Raw genomic sequence first — 5,973 nt, 5'->3', positions numbered from 1 at the left:
CATCACAACTTAGGTTTTCTCTTAACAGTCTTTCTTCTCAACAGGGCCTAATTGTCAATGTGTATTATAATACATTAGCCTTTGTGTATGTGTGTTTGTGCTTGTTTTTATTACTTTTTAAAATTTCTGCATATGCATGGAGGTATGCATATTTATGCGCATGTAGTCTACGTGTTCTTATAGGCATGTGCAGGATTGTGTGCATATAGTCGTGTGCATAGACGCATGAGTATATATCAATAGGTGTCTGTGTGGTTTTGTCGGTTCGTCTCTGTTACTTCTTCTGTATGCATGTATGCATACATGTATGTATGCATGTATATATATATATATATAAATATATATATGTGTGTGTACATGCTTTTTTTATATAGATGTATACACACACACACACACATATATATATATTCATACATATGCATATATATATACACACACACATATATATACATATACTTACATATGTGTATGTATGCATGCATATATAAATATATATATATGCATATATATATATGCATATATATATATATATATATATATACATAAACGCCCATACATAAATATTTATAAACACACACACACAGAGGGACACATAAATATACACACACATATACATACACACACAAGATGTCTGTAAATGGCTGTGTGATTTGACTGCATGTCTGTCTGTGTGTTGTGTGCATATGTCTGTGTGCATGTCTGTCTGTGTGCATGTGTGCGTGTGCATGTGTGCGTGTGCATGTGTGCGTGTGCGTGCATGCTCCATTATTTAACTCTCGTGTTATGAAAATTTAGTTTTCTTTATTTAAATTTTCTAAATTACTCTAAAATTTTGTTGTTGGTTGTCATGGTGATGCTTGTGGATGGTGCAGGGTTTGTGAACGCTGCTGCTGGGTATCTTATGGAATTGTACTGAGGCAGGCATGCATTTTATGAGACATAATAACACACCTAATGATGGTGGGTGGTTGTAATGACGACGCAGTTGGCGGCGGAGGAGGGGGCAGGGGGCAGGAGGTAGTGATAGTGCTGGGGTGGTTGTTGCTGTTGGTGGAAGCCAAGTGGTGGTTGTGGTGCTGGTGTCGTAGATGCGGTGGTGGTGGTGGAGCATTGAGGTACGGGTGGTGATGCGGTACAGAGAATGGTGGTGATGGTGGTGTTTACAGGGGTAGGTGGTGGGGTAATGGTGGTGTTTGCAGTGTTGTGAAGGTGCTAGTGCGGTGGTGGTGTTGGTGGTAGGGATGGTGTGCTATGGTAATGATGGTAGCGCGGCGGTAGGTGTGGTGATAGTGGTGCTGGTGGTAGTGTTGGTAATGATGGCAGTATTGGTAGTAGTAATTATGACCTGTCGTGTTGAGGTTGTGTAGTAGTAGTCGTGTGTTAATGGCGGTGTAGGGGTGATGGTAGTGGTGGTAGTGGTGGTAGTATGGTTATGATGATGTTGGTGATGGTGGTGTGATGGTGATGATGATGGTAGTGGTGGTGGTAGTGATTTTGGTGATGGTGGTAACGGTGGTAGTGGTAGTGACGGTGGTGGTGGTGGTAATACAGTATTAGGTTGATACTAACAAAACTTGGTATGAAATGGTCGTATGTAGTTTCGGTGTGTGTAGTAGTGATAATTGTTACAGTTGGTGTGGTAGTTTAGCCCTAGGTGGGCACAGGTCGAACAGGCTTATGACCAAAGACATTCCGACGGTGACCATGTAATCATTTTATTCTCTATGTAGTCTCAGTACAAGATATAGCGTATTTAGGGCTCCATTATCCAACATGTCCTTCCGTTTTTAAGAAATTAGAACGCGATCTGAAGGAGATATCGCGGCTATTTCTTGCAAGATCAAGTGGCAACTTATAAGCCTCCCACTTTTGATCGGCCTGGTTGTTATGAGAGGTGGATCCAGAGTGGTAGTTGGAGGTATTGATTGAGGTTATAGTGAAGGGGGCCATGTTTGTCCGATGGTAAGAGTGTCAATGGTAGAATTTTGTGTTGATATATAATGGTTGTGGTTTGGTAATAGTATATGTGGTGAGGATGATGATGATGATGATGACGATGATGATGATGATGATGATGATGATGCTGATGATAGTAAGGAGCTATATGGAATGGATAATAGGCGTGCGGGGTCGGGTACAGCAATGGTAGATTGATGAAGAATAAATGAGATTAACATTTAATTTTGTAATGAAATTGTCGACATCTGGAGATGTTAACATTTATAACAATATTGTGAAATTACAATGTGTGGTGAGTTTAGTGACGTTGGTAAGTGTAAAGGTGATGACTTGCTTGACATATTAACAGTGTGGACATGTTGACATATTGGTAGTGTGTACATGTTTGTAGTGCCAACAAGCTGACGGTGTTGGCATGTAAACACTGTGAACATCTTGACAATTAAACATTGGTAGTGTGAACATGTCTACACTGAAAAATATTGTTAGTGGGAACATGCCACCAGTGTATATATATCGACATGGTGAGACTATGAATAGTGTGGAAGTGTTCACTGTGTGAACATGTTGACAAATGATCAGTGTGAACATGTGTATATGGTGTATACACATTGACAGTGTGGACATATTGACATGTAAACATGAGAAGCTGTGTGGAGATGCGAATTCAGCAGATTTTTTTCACATATAATTAGTGTGGGTATGTGAACAATGTAAACATATTGATAGTGTAGACATGCTGACAACGATAACATATTGACAAGATAAGGCATGCTGACAATTTGGACACGCTGACAGTATTAACATGTAATGGGTGTGGGAATGTTGAATGTGTGGACATATTGACGGGTATGTTGATAGGTGAACACATTGACAGAGTGGACATAGTATCACTGTGAACATGACAATCGTGCGGACATGTCGCTAGTCTGACCTTTAACAGTGTAGCCAATAGTCATACACAGTATGAATATACTTGACGAAGTAAACATGTTGACAACTTGTTGGCTGCTTGTATACGTCGACAGTGTAGACATATTGACAATGTGAACACGTTGACCATGTTGGACAAATTTGACAATGTTGACAGAGTGGAAAAATTTACATTCGAAATCCAATTGTTGAATGTTTTGCGAGCTTTATGGATTGTTCTTTATCCATCTGCAGGATCGAAGATCTGTGATTTGTGATTACACCAAGCATGTTGGCCATGAAGAAGATTCTCGATACCCCCATCATTGTAGGTCACCCGCTGTTCCGCTGTGACCTGACGTAAACCTATGTTTGATGTTTCTAGATAGAAAGCAGTTAGTTGTGTAGTGTCGCCGTTGGGTAGAGCTCCCTCCCTTCATCGTTCCATCCTTCCGTAATGCTGCTGGAGTTTTCTTTTCCTGATTTCGGGAAAGATCTTTTTAATCTTAGTATTGAGATTGTGTATATCGAGTGGGTTATTTGTGATTTAGATTCGCTGAAGCTACCTCTGATAAAAATATTTATAGTATTATAAATAGAGTAGTTAGCGTGTTGAGTGTCAGAAAGAGTGGGCCACCAGAAGAATAACTTGCATTATGGAATTACATTTTGGGTTTACATCCCGCCAGGGACGACTTGGCTTTTTATTCTGAAAGTAAATACTAGGCAAGTATTGAATAAGATTATATCAACTATATCCCCACCACAAAATTTATGGGCTTCTGCTTATGTTAGGAATCATTATTAGGGCAGTGAAAACGGTTGGCTGGCAGAGGCGTTTGCACGTCACTTCTTCCGATTCTACCTTCTGAGTTCAAATCCCGCCGAGGTCGGCTTTGTTTTTCATCCTTTCGTATCGATTAAATAATGTAGCAATCAAATACTTGACTCGATGCCATGGATAAGTCCCCTCCCTCAAAACTGCAGGCATTGTGCCAAAATTAGAAAGAAATTATTAATAATGTGGTAGATTGCAGTATAAGCAGAGTGCAGGACAGAATGCTTTGCAAGGATATTTAGTAACGCCACTCTACGTTTAAGTTCAAAACAAACCAGTGGGGATTTTGCCTTTTATATCTGCGGGTTAGAGTCAAAAGTGCTCCACCTAAATAAATTCTATCTGTATATTTAGAAGTTATTACTGTAGGCGTGGGAGTGGCTGTGTGGTAAGTAGCTTGCTTACCAACCACATGGTTCTGGGTTCAGTACCACTGTGTAGCACCTTGGGCAAATGTCTTCTACTATAGCCTTGAGAGTGGATTTGGTAGACGGAAACTGAAAGAAGCCCGTCGTATATATATCTATACATGTGTGTGTGTGTGTATGTATGTGTGTGTATGTGTGTGTATGTCCTCCTGCCATCGCTTCACAACCGATGATGTCTTTACACCCCCGTAACTTAGTGGGTTGGCAAAACAGATCGATAATAAGTCCTACAATGAATAAGTCCTGGGGTTGATTTGTTCGACTAAAGGCGGTGCTCCACCATGGCCGCAGTCAAATGAATGAAACAAATAAAAGAATAAAAGAAAATAATAGTTTAATAGTATCATCGAATCCTCGTCGTTTGGATTTATTTGTACCACAATCTGGGCTGTTTTTCCAAATGTAGAATCTGTTCGGTAGTTTCCAGGGATTTTGAGGGGTAAGGACGACTCCAGGTTACATTTAGGTCTATGCAAATGAATAATTTTAATGCATGAATATGAGATAGACCGAACGAGGGAGGAGTGTTAACTGTTGCAACGAGCCGAAAGTTATTGTTACAAACATGGAAATCTATAAGGAAGTCTATTTCAATCACCATATTTTCAAGCAATACAAGTCGACTTAGTATACAGTGTAAACATGTTGTGTAAACATGTTGTGTAAACACTCACACATTGCCAGTATCTTTCCAAATCCTGAGGCATTTCACATATAATTCTTGGTCCTACAAAGTCGTCTTAGTGTATAAGTCAACTTTCGCTGTAAATTTTGGTCTGGAACCTTCAACTAGTTGGCTGAAAAATACGGTAAATCAAAACATCGACATGAATGACTAGCTTTAGGTTGGTTCTATATTTTGAAAAACAAAAAAATATTTAAAACAGTTGGAATAATGGGAAACGCATAAATCTTGCACATTTCCATATCGTCAATAATCTATAATCGGTCGTGATAATCGATAATCTGTTATCCATAAACATGAACAGTAATCCATATAGGTTAATCATTAACTGCTCGTCACTGTTACATTATCTGACATAACACATCTCATTATCGCTCTAATGGAAGTATGCGTACATATATGTGGATACGTGTGAATATGCATTTATGCATAGATGTTTCTATCTGTTTTAAGGGGAAATGCATAGGCGTGTGTGTGTATATAACTATGTACTTGTGTATGAATATGTATCAACGTGTACATGTTTATGGTCATGTGTATCACTTGTAATGCGTACGTGACTGAATATAATGCAAGAAATGCACACACGTCGATGTGTGTGTGTGTGTTTGTCTGTATATGTATATATACATATACGATATGTGTGTATTTACACACACACACACACACACACACACACACACACACACACACATATTAATGTTTCTCTCTTTCTCTCTCTCTCTCTCTCTCTTTGTATATATATGCAGCTGTCTATGTCCATGAGTATGACATGATATTATGCGCATATGCATATATGCGTAGCATGTTTGTTTGAAAACGCGTATTTATGCATATTCAAATTTATCAGGGACCCATATGCCCACATGCCCATACATCCATATATATTTCCATATTTCTATACATATACGCATGCATAAATTTATGCATATGTATGTATGTATGCTATATTTGTGGCATATATATTATATATTATCTAAGTATATATTATCGTAGCCTGAAAGAGACGGGTTTCTGTTAGGGACCCGCGAAACTCTAAACCCCATTGAACTGAATCAAACTGTTTTAATTAATACACACACACGCACACACACAAACACACACACACACATGTGTGTGTATGTGTGTGTACGTATATATATATATATATA

This window comes from Octopus bimaculoides, chromosome 17, assembly GCF_001194135.2.
Source record: "Octopus bimaculoides isolate UCB-OBI-ISO-001 chromosome 17, ASM119413v2, whole genome shotgun sequence".
In the NCBI taxonomy this organism is placed as follows: domain Eukaryota; kingdom Metazoa; phylum Mollusca; class Cephalopoda; order Octopoda; family Octopodidae; genus Octopus; species Octopus bimaculoides.
This window is presented reverse-complemented; position numbering follows the sequence as displayed.